This window comes from Phasianus colchicus, chromosome 11 (genome assembly GCF_987193195.1).
Source record: "Phasianus colchicus chromosome 11, bPhaCol1.hap1.1, whole genome shotgun sequence".
In the NCBI taxonomy this organism is placed as follows: Eukaryota; Metazoa; Chordata; class Aves; order Galliformes; family Phasianidae; genus Phasianus; species Phasianus colchicus.
This window is the reverse complement of record NC_143446.1, coordinates 15,928,486-15,947,962: the sequence shown is the minus strand read 5'-3', so window position 1 is coordinate 15,947,962 and position 19,477 is coordinate 15,928,486. Positions and strand designations below refer to the sequence as shown.

Here is a 19,477-nt window from a genome sequence, read left to right as displayed (position 1 = left end):
ATATATACACGCATATATGTATAAGCTTGACTTTCAAGCCTGTTCCCTAGCTACCACAGGAAAGGAACGCTGCTGCATTTTCAAAGCTGGGCCTCTCATCATAGGCTTCTTCCTTTTGAAGTTTATAAAAAGTCAGAAAAGCAATTTTAAAACAGTGTGTCTGGATTTTCAGGATGGGAAAAATCACCATAGCTCTACATTCACAGTAATATAAAAAGTCATAGACAGTTTGGTCAATGTATTTACTTAAAGCCTAAAAATCCCTAAGTTTACTATAAACCTATTTGGTATCACAAGACTACATGGCTCCTGACCTGCATGGGGCTTTGATGTTGCTCACTATTTCTTCTACTGCATTACTGTTGCATTAGCTAGTGACATAATAATGTATACAACCTACATGCTGTAATATTACTTCTGAATATCCACAAAATATTAACTGAATCATACAAACATAGGATAGTTGCTGAGTTGAGGCATGCCTTCTCAGCTGACTTTCTAGAAACGTGCAGTAAAACAGAGACAAAAGACACAGCCACCTTAATCCAAGTTAATTCAGATGGCAAGAAGGGACATGAAGATATGAAGCCCCTCTCCGTTTCCTCTTTGTGAATTATTTGCAAGATTATCCTTCAACCAAATATATTTGTTGTGCACTGTCATTTACCATGCTTTTTTTTTTTTTTTTTTTTTTTTTGTTATTTAGTTTATTACTAAAGGAGGAACTTCAAGAGTACCAGAAGATAGAGGGGATGAGGTTAGCATGTGTTCAGCAGGGGCTGGGCAATCTTCCTATCAGTGTTATGCTCATTTTTCCAAACTAAATGCTTTCCTCTGAGTTCTAGCACTGCCCAACACACTTCACTGTTCCCACAAATGTTCCGTTTGTTTTTGTTTGTTTGTTTGTTTTTGTGGGGATTACAAAGGGTTACAGATTCTGCTGCTTCCCCACTCAGCTCTCATCTTTGACCTTGGGCAAGCCTACCAGGAATCACTTGCATATTTCGGTTTTTAAACACATTTAAAGACTCCAACCTCACGGCAAGTCTATATCATAGATAATATCCAACATGCTGATCTCCAAGCTGAGGTCAAGCAGCAGAATTAACCCTGCTGCCAGCGCCTGCTGACATGGCCATGCTCCTGCTGGCAGCACTGCACTCAGGGGAGCAGAAATCCCAGTGCCCTGACCATCCCCACCAGGCAGAGCAGGGACTTTATGGAGCTCCTCCTGCACTGTGGAGCAGGGAAGGCTGAGGCTCCAATTGAATGAAAATCAATGCTCTACAGATTTCACTACTTTCTGTTCTTTCTTCTGTTTCTGTTATTCCATTCTGTTGTTCCAGTTGCTGTTATTAATTTAACTGACCATAAAGATACACGTATCAATCTGTAAAGAAAAGCAGTATTTCACTATAAAAGAGATCACATACACAAAAAGCAAACAACCAAACACCTCAATTAAACACATTAAAACATTCAGCTAAATTTAATATTTTATTCTTAAACAGACCAGAATCTCAGCTGACCAAAACAAATGTACTGCTGCCACAGCCAGTGCAGGATTAGTGAGTTACTCTGGTTCAAGTTCTTCCTAATGATTGAAGCTGTTATACGTGACACTCACACACTCTCTGCTTGACAAAAGCTGTGATCCAGAAAACATGTTGAGGACAGAAGCAGAAAGGACCCATAGCCATGCTGGTATTCTGTGAAAGCAAATAGCAGTGGCGTGCAGCTGGGAAGGCCAAGCTTAGAAGACTTCAGACTTTCTAAGAAATTCATAGTGTGAAATTAATTTAAATACATGTGTTCCAAGGATGCCATATAAAGTTGATACCATGGCCTCGGATATAAAATCTAAGATGAACTAGAAGAAAAACATGACATGATTTATTTTTTCTCCCCTCAAATGACAAGACTAGTTCACTTGTCACTTCAGCTATTTACAAGACCTGTCTTTTCTGCTATATTATAAGTGAGCAGCTAACCAAATAAACATGCTAAAAGACCGTTTTTGCATTTCCTATTTAACAAAAGCTTACACAGCAATTTAACCATAGGAAGTCATCCAAACTCCATCAGTCCTCTGTTCTTGAGAGGGATGCCAAGGTCATTAGGTGCCAAAAGATACATTTACAGGAATGACTACAGTGGCTGTGCTCCTAGGGAATTGGATGCCCAGCTTAATTACTGGTCTTGAAAATTGCTATCTCTATCTTAAGATGTTTTTATAACCTTGAAAATTTGGCCTCAAACTACTCCTGAAAATGAGATTTAGAGACATAATATACTGTTGGCATTTAATCTAGGATCTCAGTACAGAAGAATGGGCACCTATTATTGAGTAATTAAGAAAAAGGCATGAATTATTCAGGGCAGTTCTGTTTCCCTTTCCAAAGGAAGCATTCACATCCCAAATCTGAGGCTGCACACAAACATGCGTGTGTCCTGCTGAGTTAGAGCCATCCAAAGCTGTAGGAGAGCTATTGCTGATACCACCTTCCTCCTGGCATCCTTGGAAATATTCATGGAGGCAGCTGCTCCCAGGAGGAAGCTCAGGGGCTTGTGTTAAGGAACGGAGTTTCACCAGTTGAGTCCTCTCTTCAACCTGCCTGTTTGATGGTTCTATTTCTCTTCGCTATCCAAAGAGTCTATCTGGACTTAAGATCTGCTACCTGGAAATGAGACTGCCCTGTAATCACCAAATCTTTGTTGGAAAGCTTACTACCAGCCCTACTGCACTTTTGTGCTAGAAGGTCTGTGAGACCTTCTGCCTGGTGGGGATGGTCAGAGCACTGGGATTTCTGTTCCCCTGAGTGCAGCGCAGGGAGCTGGCTGGGTCCCAGCAGGAGCATGGTCATGTCAGCAGGTGCTGGGAGAAGGGTTAATTCTGCTGCTTGACCTCAGCTCAGAGATCAGCATGTTGGATATTATCTGTGATATAGACTTGCCATGAGGTTGGAGTCTTTAAATGTGCTCAATCTATTTATGAGATAGAGTCTAACATCCATTCCAGCCATAGCAGTCCTGCCCTGATGTATATTCGGTTCCTATAAAATAGATTCAGCTGATCAGAAGCAGTTAAGCTTGGGCATGGACATCATCCACCCTGGGGTGACAGGAGCCCCGTGAACTCCTGCATGATGGGCCATGGAGAAGAGCCCCAAGTCATGCCCTGCTGTTGCTCACCTCACACCCATCCAAGCCTCTCCAGATCTTGCTTTAAAAGCGATTGAAAGCACTTTTCTCACTCCTCTCCTCTGGCAAAGACAAACAAAAAGGTCCTAGAGCAGCTCTTAAAATAGAAGCTTTTTTCTCTGCTCACCTACTGCCTTGATGACTTGTGCCGATATCTAATTAATTAATTAAGGTTAGTTGATGTCAGGGCCTGGAATCTAAGTAATTAAACTGTTTGCTCTCCTGCTAAAACAAACCACGTGTGTAAGGCGAGCTGCCAAGTTGGGTATTTGTGACATTTGAGAATTTCTGTGGTTGCTGTGCCCCTACCCTCACCGTGCACCTCCGAGGGCTGGCTCCATCTGTGGGGCTGTGCTGGCAGTTTGGAGGTGGCGTGGAAGATTAAAAAAGAAATCTTGCTAACTTCGGTTTTAGGGATGACTTCTCCTGTCCTTACTGTGAACTTGACTATCTGGTATTTTAATTTTAAAGCCCAGCTCTTGAAGTCAAGTGATTAGATACAATATCTCGCCTTTGACAAGAGAGCTTTCGTGGGTTCAAAGATGAACTTGAAAATGAAAGCAGATTAAAGCCTGAAGGGTCAAAGCCAAGGATGGAAATAAAAGTTACCTGACACAGGCTTCTTTTTAAAGATCACACACATTTAAACCAATTGCATGAGTTTTGACTTACATAATTCAGTGGAGCAGAAGCAGAACTTAGAGTTTGCATTCGGGCAAAGGTGATGTGGGCTGTTTGAGGCATGGGGAAAAGGACTCTGTTGGTGGACCTCAGTGGTGGCAGAGCCTGGTGAGGAAAGCTGCCTCCATTAGTCACTACCTGGCCTGTTGTAAATACAAATAGATAATTCCTGCTGTAAATACATAGAGCTACCAGCTGTGAGAACTGTACTCAACAGTTTAAAAGTTAATGGCATTTTATTGAGAGCTTTTTAACACAAAACCTTTTCATACTCTTCAGGAAAACGATGAGGAGCCAGAGAACATCCTAAATACTGCTGTAAATGGAAGATCAGAATGCAGCTCATGGACATCGGATGGCCACAGCTTGGCAAATCCCTCAGCACACAGATGTGGATGGATCATGCTAATTATTGTTTGGATTTTCTATCACACCTTCTATCATTTCTGTATCTTACTCTTCTTGTTAATGGATCTAGACACATTGTAAGTGTTCCATAAAGTTTTCAGAAGTCAAACATAAAAATACCTCAGAAGGAACTCCAAAGCATTGAAGAATTCCTGAATGTAATCTAGGCAGTGGCTAGAAATGTTGTAACCACAACATTTCATTCCTATTAGTTGCATTTTAGACTAGGAGATAATAGATTAGAGCCTATTTAAATAATAATACTGGATGTGAAATTAAGATAGCTGTGATAGTGCCTCCTCAGACACACAATTTTAAGTAATTTTTTTTCAAATCACAGAGTTACTGGCTGTAAAAGATATATGTGACCCACTAACCTCTGCAGTGTCATGCATTTTATCCAATTAACTCAGTGTCAGTCAGCCTGCTGGATGGCTTATTTACCAATAAATTCTCTTAATCGATCAGAAAAGCAAAATGAGATATGATAAAAACAAACAAACGAACAAACAAAAACAACAAGGATTTTCTAAAAAAAAAAAAAGCAGTTACTTCAATAACCATTTTAACTGATTTACAATAACAACATTCAGAGCCTCAGTAGCCCTGGAGCACACAGCCCCACCATGGGAACCAACCTTCCAGGCACAACCAAGACGTGGAAAACGCTTCGAGAGACAGAGTTGCCACCTCCTGTTTTAAGGGCCTTCCCCAGCTCTGATCTGGAACCACCAGAAAAGCCACCCAGCCATGCCTGCTGCAGATCAACCGCTTGCACCAGGAGGAAGGCAACGGGGACAGAACAAACTCTCTCCTATGATGGAGCATTTCTGCAGGCCAGCTTCATTTCTCACTTGCCTGCTGCTCCCCAGCTATAGATGCACTAGGTGTAACACTGAGGCCATGAACAGGTCTCTGACAAAGCGCTGCTGCTGAGCTGCCTCCATAACTCGTTCAGGGAGTTCACCGTGCATAAGCGGGAGGCTGCGGATGCAAAACCTGCTGATTGCCTTTCCTCTAGGTGGGAAGACTGCTTTAAGTCAGGATAAGAAGCCTGGGTAGAAAAGCCATTCAACAACATCACATATAGAGCTCACACCTGCAGTCGAGCCTGCTCAGTTTTTACCCCATGTGTATTTTCTGATTGTTACGCCCACAGAAAAATTTACAGGACAGCTTGAATGCTTTTTACCCTACAATGCCTCCTGGGTCTAGAGTAGAGGGAACGAATGTCCCTAATTCTTTCTTCGCTCCTCCTTGGCACATGAGAGAGGCCTTGATGCAGGAAAGCACTTGAGAGGCTGTTTGATTTACTTATGTACATGCTTATAGTCCCGAGTGAATGGCAGAGCAGAGATAGACTTAAGAATATATTTAAATACGGGAGCAGGGTGAGTGAGAGTGTAGCTATAGCAAAAAAAGGTGAAGCATTTGTAACATATATGGTAGCAAAATGGTAAACCAGGGGGTTCTAGCTGTCATCTGTAGGGATAGTCTTCCTCAGGAAGAACTTTGCTTTATGCTAACATGCAAAAAATTAAAACACCTTGCTAAGAGTATTCTGGTTTACAAGGCAAGCAATTCTAGAGAGGAATATAAATGCATTGGCTGCTTCATTGACAGTCTATACTGCAGATGTATTTTTTTTAAAATATGAGGTTTGAAGCCATATTTCCCTAGAGATAAAAATCCCGATAGTAATCCTGACAAAATCCTAAAGGGATAAAAAGCAATGAAGAGGATTTCTAATGGTAAGTTATAAATCCTTTTAGAGAATATCTTGCTTTAAAATGATTCAGGGAAAAATAAAACCTCTGGAAATGAGGTAGTGCTACTTAAAAATCCTTCAGTGAGATCAAGGACGCTTTGCAGAGCTGCTGCTTCCTGAGGGTGATGCTGAGCAGCAGATTTGCTGGTCACTGGGCCAGTGAGCCACCATGTAGCTGAGGCCGTGATGAGAAAAGGAGAGATCATTTGTTCAGTGCTGTCTGCAATCCCATCTTCTAGAGAAAATATCGAGTTCTCCCCCATTAGGTCAATAAGAAGATAAGTCAAGATCATGAGAAAAAGTGATGTGTGCAGCTGCAGTAAATGGGGTCTTCAGAGCAAACAGTGATTTTGAAATGGAAGCAAATAGCAGAGTGCAGTACATTTGGCCGATTTCTCCCACAGCACAGACAGGGCTTCCTTAAACCAATTTTTCTTGTACCACAAATGATTTCCACTTACTGCTCTGCACAAGGTTCAAGACCTAATCCTCAGGCTCTTTGTTTCACAGGGTGTTTATGCCGCGTGAACATATGATTTATAATTTCAATAATTGTTTTAGAGCACTTGCAGTTTTGATCCATAATTTGGAGGTGAAGGAGTGCACGTTTCCACCCAAGCACAGCATGCACTTGAGGAATTCAATAGCTTCTGGTGAGGAGTAGACATGTATGTTTAAAATACTAATACAAGAAAACCGAAATAACTTCATTAAGTTTCAGACACTGCAAATATGCAGTTCATTCTACCAACACAAGAGGCAAAGAACAGACTTAAGATAATTCTGTTAGATTTGGAATGAATTTGGTGTGGAAACTCAATGAATGAAATAGGGGGTGGAGGGAATTAATTGGGGTCTTTGCACCTCGCGCCACCGGAGGAAGAACAAGAGACGTGATTAATAATTCATTATGTCCAATCACTAATTTATCAAAGAGGCTACCTTCTGTAGTCACCTGGGCTTTAACAGGGATGAAATGAAACAGATTCCACAGGAATCGATAAACCCGCTACATTTAAATAAATAATTATACATCTTCTGGAGAGTTTTAAGCCCATTTATAGCCTCATAGAGCAGCAGTGTAGCACTCATTAAATTCTGCAGGCTGCAAAGAAATGATTACCAGTCTTTATCAGCGGCAGCAGTACTGCTTTTTACACAGTGAGTAATTAGAAAAGAGAGCCACTTCTGAAACGTGCCCACGACAAGAGGTTGGAAGAGTCAGGAAGGTCTCCTGGGGACAGGCTTAGAAAAACGATCTTGATAAATTGGGGAAATGGACTGAAACCAAGAAAAGGAAATCCAGAGAAGTGCAAATTGCTATGACATAGAAAGGTAAACCAGGTGTGCCAACACAGACCAGGACACGGCTGGCTTTGGAGGCAGTGCAGTGCAAAAAGAAGTGAGGGAAGAAATTTTCCTTGTGCGCAGGTAGCCCAAGTCTCTGATTGGATTTACCCTGAAATATTTTATTCAGCAAATTTGATTTTAACTTCTCAGTGAGGCATTATGGGCTAGCTCTAACCTGCGTGTGTGAATAGCTTCATCCCTGAAATCATTTACCTGACCCTAAATCTAATCTGCAGTGCTCACGGCACAGGTTGTGGAGCCCTTCCAAGGCAGAAAGGCACAGGAGAGATGTGTACAGCCATGCCAGATGCATGGGAAAGGGTTGGGTAAGAGAACACCTGAGTGACCACACCATGGGGTTCAGCCTGAGGAATTAAATGAATGGGAGAGGGGCTGCTGCTGTACCTCCATGGGCCAAGACTAAACAACATGGACATGCTCTAATCTACAGATGGGGAAAGGTATTTAAAAGAAGAGATTTTTATCTAAGGGCAAAACTCCATTTATCCTCATCATAACGGCAGCATTTCCTTCTCAGGCCATTCTTTATACAGGGATACATGGCTCAGTTTTGTTTTAGAAGTCATTCTCAGTCACATCTTTAATACAAAATGAGAATGTAATGGTATGGTAATACTGTTTTTCTGCTGTGTCACATAAAACTTGTCCTGTATTCAAATATTAGCTCGCTCCTGATAGGTTACAAATATTAAAGACACTGGCAAGTCATTTGTTTCAGAAATACTGCAAACATTAAACCTTACAATAACGACCTGGACTACTAAAACATACAGCAACAGCCATAAAAATCTTGTATGGGGCACTGCAATCAGTTGCTGAATAGATTGCACATTAAATAAATATAACGCCTGGTGAAATAAAAGTGCTTTGTGATGAAGTGCAAACGCTTCCTAACTGTTTATGAATAACACATATTGCAGAAATTGAATTAATCAAGTCAGTCACCTACTTAAAAAGTGATTCAGGAATCATATCTCAGAAGACATCTTAAGCTGGTAAAATCATTTGTCTGTCAACCTTCTCCACCTCATCCAGGGAGGCTTGCTCTGCCAAGAACTCAACCCACGAGCAGTCACTCTGCCCAGAAGAAAACAAGGACTGCAAGGGATGGAAAAACAGCTCATGAAGCATCTCTGTCAAATCACATGGATCATGTTTGATCCAGACAGCCTTTCTCTTTACCTTTAGTTGACTGCTATCTAAAGATATGTTTAAAGACTCATTAATGCCTGAAGATAAAGTCAGATTTGAACACACACCAGCGAGAAGAAAAATTACTGTTCACTTCCTGATTTGTTGACGTTACCCTTAAGTTATTATTAATTGTATTTTATGAAGGCCATTTTTAGTAGCCATAGCATAGCAATTAATATTACTTAGTTTTAAAATTTAGAACTTCAATGGTTGAATGGACTCACATCCCACCAATACTTTAAGAATTATTTCGGGCTAATTGACACCATTCTCCAACCATGTACAATCACTGGAGGTAATGGCAAAAAAAAAAAAAAAATCACTGTTAAGCTTTGTTTAGAGTGTGGGTAAAGCCAGTATTTCACCCAGGGCTTTTACTTTGATGACTGAAGCAATAGTGAGGAGGTGAAGCAAACAAGAGTGGCAGGATAACAGGTGTTTGCATTGCTTCTATGAACAATATTGGAAGACTTGGAAAAAGCAGAACAGGTTTTCACAAGTGTTTAGGCAACGCTTCCAAAAGATCTGTGCTGAACAGTAATACTGAAGGTTTAAATGTGCAAGCATAAACACAAAGAAAATGAACATGGCTCCCAAAGTTGAGCCTGAATCTGGAGACTTGAACATGCAAAAAAGGACCTATTTCCAAAGAAAAAAATGTGCACGTCCAGTTATTTGCTGTTAAGTTCCTAACTTAACCATCCTGCGGGACTGCAACATAAGATGTACATAAAGAAGATCGCCAACCCATGATGGAAATCCATCTTCAACCTCCCTGCTCCCAGTGCCTTTATCTGAGACAAAGAGCAAAAACTATGGTCTAGATTCTGGAAATCAAAGTGTTTCATAGAGAACCGATATCTGAAGGAGGTATTGAAATCCTGCTTATAACACAGCAGAAACAGATAGATATATTTGTAATACGGATGCATCTTTATAACCCAGACAGGCCCCATACACTTATGTAACTATGATATGTAACCAGAAAAAAGGGATTGCTCCAATATGCATTTGAAACGTGACCTTAAATTAAAAGGCTTGTTAATCAGAATTTCACCAGAGTATCCCTGCAGCACATTGCTCTTTGCGGTATATGAAAATATCACAGACAGCAAGAAAATCTACTCAGGAGTTTGTGTTGGAGGATGAGGGGGCTTGTGGTTGTTAGTTAATAAAGACTCGGGGGGAAATCATTCATAAATACACAGCTTATTTCTAACCACCAGAAAATGAAGAGTCTGAGATATTTTAGCAAACCTTCAAACTACGTCTTAAACTACCAAATTATGAAACAAATTGCTCCACATTGAGTCACTTCTGAGAGGAAACTACCTTTAATGCTAGCAGAAATACAAGCGCATTGCAGAATTTCCTCACAACTGCAAAGTACCTTACTTAAATGATAATTATCTCCTATAAAGTGCTTTTACTTTTAGTCACTATTTGCTTTATCTATTCTGAGTCATATTAAGCCTAGCATCTCAGCTGCAGAGAATTTCTTTACACCATTTGTTAAAGCATCTTTAATAGGCCAATTTCAGCATCCGTCTACTGTATCTTACTAAATGGCTTTTATTTGCTAAATGGTACAGTTCAGATGAAACACACACTTCTACAAGACGTCTGCCTGCACTACTACAGATGTCATACTAACAGCCAGAGTACCTTCCTCCAGTTCACCATGCCTACCAATGAAGCAGGAGTCAATGAGTTCAATTTTGAACACCTATTACTTGAACCTAGAACTTAAATTTGACATTAGAATGCAATCTAGTGGGTTTTACTCAGGAGAAACAGAAGCATTTCCTTGATGTTTTCATTTGTAAATTCTAATCTACACACACACATTAAAAGCTCAAATACCAGGCTAGTCAGTTTCAGTCATGGATTCTGTAATAATGCTGGGAGTATGGGAGTGAGACACTGCAATAAGGAAAATAATTTGGTGTTTGTGCAAAAGAAAGTACAAAGAGTACAGCGAGTCTTGCTGGTTACCTGCTCTAATTCTCAGTGACTCTCTCCATCTCCATTTGCAAAGCTACGTACAAGTGGCCTTGTAGAAAAACTATCAAGTCTGATTTGTATTAGGAGGTTTTAGTAATGTGTATTGTTACATTGCTTAGCTAGTTATAGGTAAAAGTCCAAGCTTCAATCATGTCTTTTACAGTGTGAATGCTGCCCAGGGTTACAGCACCTCGATTTTAGGCAAGCCTGTAGAATAACCTCACAGGGTGAGGTCAGCAGTGGCTAACAATGACAGTTCTGGGGAGCAACAGCCAAAGCAGCAGGTGAGCTTGGGAGCAGATACTTGCAATTAACTCCCCAATGGACTTTGCCTTTGTGATGTTTATTCATTCCCAATTAATTAATTCCCTTGGGCAGTTAAAAGCTGCATGCCCGTTTTTAAGTAGTCAGCAAAAGTTTCATTGTGTTTCAGTGCATCGCAGTATGTTTTATAGTTAGCCAAAGACTGACAATTGCTTTTCATGAAACACAATGATTTACTGACTTTTGATGCAGAGCAAAATTGTTAGCCCTAGTTATATCTTTGTACTGTTTTGTATGCATTTTCTCTTTAATTAAGTTGTTGGAGGTCATTGCACATTGCTAAAATTTCTGCAGGGAAAACATTCTCTCTCTGTTTTGGTACAGCGTGGGTCTCTGGCTCCTTTCTTCTCAGTGAAGCTAATGTTTCCTTAAAGGACAGAACTGTGAAATGGGAGTTAATTTGCAAATGAGTGCAGATTTTGTCAGGTATCTTTGCAAAAAACGCTTACCTGCTTTATCGTTCAACACAGCCAAGCACTTAAGTACATGCTTATCTTTAATAGCTCCATTGAAATCAATGAAACAACTTGCATGACAACAAGATACAGATCAGGGGTTTACTGCAATAGATGCTTTATGTCTTATGATTAAAAATAATTCCTACTTTGGAGCCGGGAAAGCATTTGTTCAAGCCTGCTGTTTGCTGGTTTCTTCCATGAATGTCCTCTTGATTAGAGCTGCATAAGCACCGCAATCTCCGTATGAAATATTTGGAAGATACACATTTTCTATGTATCCAAGCAGTGCTTTTCTTTTGTATCGGATGTGAATGCCAAGGCAACTTTATGCTCCTTTTATACTCAAACGCTCTGCTGCCACATGCCTGCAATGTTCTCTGGCAGATCTCTGGAGTGCTGGCAGTACAAAGTGCACCTGCTGTGGCCATCTCCGTGTTTTCTTTTCAGTTTTTGTTGTGGCTTGAGCACATTCTTCTGATTATTTCCTAGCACCATTCAATGAATTTCATCTTATTGAGCTGATCTGCTGGATTTTTACCTGCATCCAACTCTTTTGCCAACAACATAATCTCAGCAGCCTTTATTGTTCTGTTTAGCTCCATCTCTTTAACACACACACTCCTTGCATTGTTATGACTGTTTTTCAGGCAATATGCTGAAAAAAAGTCCAACCAACCAACAAATATAAAAAGCATAACTCTTTTTTTGGGGGGATAGATTCTAAGGAAAAGGTCTCTGTTCTTAAGAGCCCAGGAGTTTGCTCCAGAGTGCCCACAGCAACCTCTGTGTCCCCATTACCACATGCTGGTGGCAGAGCCTGGAGTGGAAACGAGCCCTCTGTGTTCACCTAAAGCACCAGGTCAAGCCCAACCTGTGCCAGTCCTTCAGTTGAGCTCCTCCATGCCTGGCTATGCGATAGATGATCCCATCACAGACTTTTCCACGTGCCTTCTCCATGCCATGTAGAAGTGACTAACTTTAACTATGCATTTTCATATTTCTGGTTAATTTTATGGAATTTTTTTTTTTTTACAACTTTTTCTCTGAATTTCTTGAACACGTTTTAGCCACCTCCAGGCTGCAAATCTGAAGCGTAGCTCATGGTTAGAAAATGACAATTAGAAAATTCATATATGCAGACTGACTCTACAATAAGGATTTTTCATGTCATTTTGCTGCTTCAGAATGAGATAATCTGCATAACTCCTCCCATAATCAAAAAGCAGATTTGCTTCAGTTGAAGAGAAAATGCAAATTCTGTTTCTGTTCTGAGAGTAGGAGCCCAGCTTGGATTTGGTGTGAATACAGTTAGATCGGCTTTAGGACGTTGTAATACACAACTGAAAAGAACTCATCAAGTTGATCTAATCTAAGCTTCTCTTCAGAAAACTCAAATAAGCTTGAAGTCTTGGATTAGTCAATGTTTGCAGCTACTTGAATTACATTTCATATATACATAAATTGAACATATGAATCTCAGCATTAAAGTACTCTGCTGTCAATTTCCTTTTTTTTCCTTCTTTTTTCATTAAGGAAAGAGTAGAATATATTTCAACTCATCACTCCAAGAAGTAGTATCTGGCTGTGATCAGATACAATCAACTGAAAGAAAAGGAATAGCCATATTTGCATCCATAATCTTTTTTATCTTGACACTGAAGGCTAATTGTCATATCAGTAAATGTGGAATGAAATATAGTATATGTGCCTGAAGGATCCATATTTGCTAAATTGCTTAACAGCAGCTACTGCTTGCTGTTTTGACATAGATATACACTTGCTGTCTGATAGCACATTTCTGTAGGAGATAATTTTGAGTAGTCTCTGTCAAATAAAGTTAGATTTAATGCAGCTACAATGCTAGTAATAAAGGAAAAGCATTGACGTTTTCTTCTTTATAATTAGATGCTGCCACTGATATCCAGACTGAAGACACTGTTGTCCTGAATAGTGATTGCTGCTGGAATGCTCATTGTGTTTCCTGGAATCTGTATTGTCCCTGCGGGTATGGAGCATGCGTGCGTGACTGTTGTACTTGTAAGTGAACTGTCAGAAATCTATCAAAATGTGAAAGAATACCACCAGATGAACCCTATCTAAATGTTTATCCCTCACTGCCAGTGGTTATTTGTATTTGTTTCACATTTTAAAGAGAGTAGTTATGTGTTATGCTCTAGGGAAATGTATTTTAATGGGCGAAAAATTATTAGGGGGTCAGATATGCTTTCAAAGACCATTTATGCCTGTATGCTTTTTTCCTTTGTTTTCAAAGAAAATTTCTTTTCGGCGGAATGGAGGCAATACGTGATGATGCATTTAGTGGTAACAGAAATCCCCCTGCCTGCCATCCCCAAACATCCTATCACATCAAACACTGCAACAGGCTGAAGGCGTTTGCACCCCCCTGCAGTCCAGCTCCTAGGAGATGTGGGCAAATCCATGGAGACAAAGACTGCTTGGCCATGGTTATATCCAAAGAGTTCCCCCAGTGGTTATTTAGCCCTGGGGGTTGTTCTTCTAGACTGGAAATAATAAAAACATACACCTGATATATGCACTGGTTCGTGGAGCAAAATAACGTAGCTGTTCCTAAGGCAGACACCCCACTGTTTGGTCGCTCGGAGCAATTTGCGGCGCTACGCTCAGCTTACGCATCTCCTATGTAAATACAGAGAACGAGGGCGATGGAAACAAGGAAACGGAAACAGAGAATGTAAAATGCAACTATAAATATTGTAAATCCTGCAGCAACCAGGCAGCCTCATTTCATCCTGAAAGCTAGAGAGATGGAACTGATTAGTTCTCGCTGAGGAAAGGATATTGATGTTTAATACCCTTTTGAGGCTGTTGGATTCGGTTATTGGATTCAGCGCAGGACACCTGATGGTATAGACAGTAGAGTATAATGAGGTTTCCTTTCATAAGAACTGAAAGTCCTTAAGAAAATTACCATTTCTAGCTTAGAAATGGGGGTGCTCCTTTGCTGACTGAGAAGCATTTGTTTATAAAAACAACTTTAAATTAGTTGCCATTTACAACATCAGGGGAAAATCAGCACATTTCTTATGTAAGCCAAACTAAAGTTCTCTCTCTCTCTGCAGTGATATTCAAAGTTGCCCTACTGTTTTTCATCTTGTTTTTAAAAATGAGTTCCCATATCATTAAGAAAGATTTCACCAAAGTATATGTTAGAAGAGATGATGGTTGGGTTTTGCCTGGCAAGGAAATACCTCTGAAGGTGACAAGAAAAAATTCATTCTAAAATGAATGACCTAAAAATTGAAAAATTTGAAAAGTGAATAGTTTACACAAGGACAATTGCATTTGTAATGCATAATCCATAAAGAACTTTGACCAGAAGAATGGAATAGTTCCTTTGGAAAGGACCTTCAAAGATCAAGAAGTCCAACCTGCAACCAAATGCTAAAGCATATTATTGAAGGCATTATCCAAACACCTCTTAAATACTGCCAGACATGGGGCAGCAGTCTCTGGGAAGCCTGTTCCAGTGCTGGCTCCATGCCATCCCCATACGTCCTGTCTGGGATCCCAGGAGCAGAGACTGGCACCAATAACAAAAGGAAAAGCAAGAAAACAAACAAACAAACAAAAGAACAAAACAGCTCAGCTGGCAAACAGATCTATCAATTATTTACGCAGCTCTATGAATCTCTCTACTACAACTTTTATTCACCGAGTATGTTTTCTAGCAACAAGACATTGCACCTGGCTCCTGTTTCAAATCAGAGGACGGACTGTATGAATGACAACTGTAAAATAATTGGCAAAATGTTGCAGATTACAGAAGTTTTGGAAACAAATGCATGTATATACAGTGGCACTTACAATGTACCCCAAATATTATTGTTTCCTTGTATTCTGATCTTGCAGTGCTCTAACTTCACTGATATCTTCCATACTTCAGTTACTAAACATTAGCCTAAAAGCAGACTTTTTGACCTATGAAACAAAGTACAGTTATTTGCTACTCATGGCATGCAATCCTCCGCATAGAAACTGAAAAGGATACAGCCTAATTCCATCTCTGAGTAAAACACTTTTATTACTTAATGAACTACTTTAATTCTTTGCTCTCAAATAAGACCTGAAAATTAATATATGGTAAATGTGCACCATACAATTTGGGAGATATTGAATGAAGGATTTTTTTCAGCTTGATTTATCCTACCTGAGGTGAAAGGATACAATTCCCATTCAAATATCACAAAGAACAACAGCCTACAGAAATAATAGAAGTTACATAGTACCGGTCTTGCCTTACAACATAATTCATTCAATCACAATTCATCAAATAAAAATGTGTTTCAAATAATGTTCAGATCTGAAATCTGACTGCATTAATATGCACCAAGCTTTATACCTCACTGGAGACAATTCAGAGAGCCATATCAAGTCATGAAGTGCTACAGTGCATGATAATGCATGGCATGCAGTTCATTACATCCTAATGTTATGACATTGTTCTTCAATATTTGAGTATAATTAGGGAGTCAAGGTGCTATATTAGCACATAATGATGTCCAATTAAGAATCATTAACTTATGACCTTCTTCACACACTTGATGGACAGTAAGCATCTTGGGGAAAAAGTTAAAAGGTGAACTTGACTGAGTTCAGATCAATGGATGACGTTTTGAGGAGTTTAAGATACCTCAGATAATAATTTTCATCTGATGCGCCAGGGCATGTTGACATATTGATGGATAAATGGAAACATTATAGGAGATGGTCATGCTGGTTGAGCATTTAGAGTGATTTATGCTGAAACATTTGCTTTTTATATGTGTACCATCATTACATGGTTATTTTATGTTAAAAATAAAGTGCTGTAAATGCTACATTAGTAATAAAATATGCACTAGATATGTGCTTTATTGGTTTTATTTGTGTATGCATAAATATCAACACATCCATGCAAAAATGATACGGCAATAATATACCTAGACTTGGCACAGTGACAACCTGTAGCTGTCTGATGGTGAAATTAATGCTGAAATCCACATATAGAAGTCAGTGCAAACCAAGATTCATTTAACTAATATATGCCAGTGCTTAGATACAGTTTAGACTTTTGATGTCCCTCTGAGATGAATAAAACCATCTCTGCATATTATATGCACCTACACATGCAGAATTGCTCCACTGTGATATGAGACACAGTGACTAAGCAATTACAGAGATGTTAGCAAACTTTCAAGTATAACGATGCATTTTATAGAGAACTGCCAAGCAGAAGTAATTTTCCTTTGTGATTATCCACTTTTTTCCCCAGTCAGTCACGTACCTCTTTTTTCTCCCCAGCAATTTTATAACCTCCAGGTGATCAGTCCATATTCAGACTTGTCTAGTCTCCCTTTAGGAAGGCTCACTCTGAAAAAGGGACCAGCATAGAGATACACCATACCACAGAGCCATGAGCCACGTGCTCCAACAAAGCCCATGCTCTCTCTCCTAGAACACCAGAGTTAGTTTGACTTTAATAAGACTGTAAGAGTTGGAAAAGACCACTAAAATCATCAACTCTGTCTGCCAACCCACCCCCACCATGCCCAGTGACCACATCCCTCAGTGCCACATCTCCACAGTACTGGAGCATCTCCAGGGATGGTGACCCCCCCACCTCCCTGAGCAGCCTGCATCACCGCTCCTCCAGAGAAGGAATTTTTCCTAATATCCAACCTGAACCTCCCCTGCTTAAAGTCCTTCTTGTCCTATCACTGTATCTGGAAACAGAGACCAACCTTCACCTCACAACAACCTCCTTTCAGGGAGTTGTAAGAGGGCCATAAGGTTTCTCCTGAGCAAGAAGGTTTCTGCATTCCTGCAGTGCCCCTGACCATGACATCCAGTGCAATAAAGACTATTCTATAGCTGAAAAACATTACATATACAGGGCAATTTTCACTTAGAAAAAAAGGATAGCATTGCAAAGGAACACCAGTACAGAAAACCCCAGACATATGGTGCCTTCAAATTTGACTCACCATGTATATATATATTTATGAGATAGGGTAGGAAGTAACATTTAGAATTTGACAGTATCAGCAGTTCTGAGTTAGCAGCAAAGGGCTGCGACTTCTTGCAAGAGCCCTTGCCCTGAGTGCCTTAACCTCATAAAGATCAGTTAGCTCAGGCAAGGCCCAGTGCAAGTTATTTTTATTCTAAGCTAAGTAAGGAACTGGGACTTGTGGAATAAAAAGAGCATTGCAGGAAGGGAATCACTGTGCCATTACTGCAGGACGCTAGGCTCTTAATTTAGAGAGCAAAGATTTAGCAGCCTATCAATAAAGTGCATATTATCACAGCATCAAACATCTGGGAAGATACTGCACTGCCCTGAAATTCAGCTGGCTTTCTCTGGGATAATAGAGCCCTGACACTGTAGGGAACCCCTATTTTGTTGGCAAAATCACCACCCTTGAGAGGACAGAGGTGACACAGATCCTGCCCCAGCGCACAGCAGAGCAGCACTTTCATGTCAGTGGGTTTCCTAAGGCTCCGGCCACCTGTCAGCACAGCCCTCACTGCTACTCCCACGTGCAAATTTCTGCTACAGAAGGCAGTGGAGACAGTGTGTACCTTTAATAATCAAATATCTCAATAACTACAGAACGTTCTATAAAAGCCACTTCTTCAGTTTAGCAAGGACTAAATGGCAATAATGGAAAGGATGAAGCAGGGAAAACGGCAATTAAAAGCAAAAAGGGATTAAAAATATCCTCATATGCCTCTTTCCATAGAAACAGAGTCTGGCCATAGAAATGGTAGCATCCAGGCAGTATTTCTTTGATATCCGCAACATAGAGCAGTGATGTAAGTCCAGGGGGGAGGGGAATCACACACCACTTAGCAGATAACAATTACCCCACACAAACACAGCCACAAGCACATTTATCTCAGACACACACAAACAAGACTGCTGGCACCTATAATGCACTCCACAAACCCAATTTGCTTTCACTTCATTATTTCTGAATATGTAGGGAGAGTTCTGGGAACGCACGATGCTGTTATGCCAAATTCTCCAGAAGTACAAGTTCTTTTGGTGCTAACAGAAGCCTTTCTACTATTTTCATTCTAATTTTCCACTGTAGCAATGCCAAACACCATTTAGCTTCGCTCAGAAAGTTGAAGCTTTTGTCAGCAAAGCCCCAGAATCACTTCTTTTTTCTTTATTCCTGTGAGCAGCCACATAAATCCCAGATGTTCTCTATTCTACATGAAGTAAATATTGAAATTGTGCTAGGAGATATTCAAATAGAGCTGACAGAGACGTGAGCCTAAGATCCCAACTGCACAGCACTTGAAACAGTTCTATCAGCAGTTGCCCACTCTGACAGCACCACATATCCACTGTCTGCAATCAGTATGGGGTGCCATAGATCTTCCTAATCACCTTTCTTTCCAGTGACAAATATGAGCAAGTTAAAGCTAAGGTCAAATGAAAGTACTAAACACCTTCAATACATCAGGAAAGTTACTTTCCTTCAAATACAAAGCTCAGTATCTGGCAAGCTTGAGTGATGCAAAGCATGTTGGGTAGGAGGTTTGTCAAAATAACAGCATGAAAAAAAAATATGGATGCAAAACGACTTGGAGTTTGCTGGAAGCTGAAGACGACTGCTTTTTCCACTGAAGTATTGTCTGTGAGCAAAGCTATCCACTTGTCAGACTCAGCCACAGTGGGAGAGCTGGCGCATGCCTAGTGAACATCAGTACTGGGGACCCTTCTTCCAGCCAGAAGGGTGCCATGGGGCTGGGCCACCAAGGCTTCACCAGCTGCAACGATGGCCTGAGGGGCAGTGTTCCACCTCAGGGCAGCTGACAGGACTTGGAGGCTCTCAGGAATGAGGGACCTGTAAGTGTTCTCCAGTTTCATCCACTCATCCCCACCAACAATGTGAGGGCTGGAAGTCACCTCCCAGCTTGCCAGCTTTGGTGAAGTCTTCCTCATCCATGAATGCATCCAGCTCTGTTTACACATTAGATTTGCATTTTCTGGGACTGATAACTGCTGACAGTGCATTGAGGGAAGGTCAGATAAACT

The 19,477-nt window shown here is 40.4% G+C and overlaps 1 protein-coding gene and 1 long non-coding RNA gene across 5 annotated transcripts in view; one reads left to right on the top strand and one right to left on the bottom strand.

Moving 5' to 3' along the window:
- TAFA1 (TAFA chemokine like family member 1) overlaps positions 1-19,477 on the bottom strand; it is a 202,819-nt gene that overhangs the window by 105,352 nt on the left and 77,990 nt on the right. The window lies entirely within an intron of this gene.
- LOC149916457 (uncharacterized) lies at positions 10,888-13,979 on the top strand. Its single transcript, XR_016469952.1, has 3 exons — positions 10,888-10,911; positions 13,315-13,446; positions 13,682-13,979. It is a non-coding gene; the product is annotated as an uncharacterized LOC149916457 (long non-coding RNA).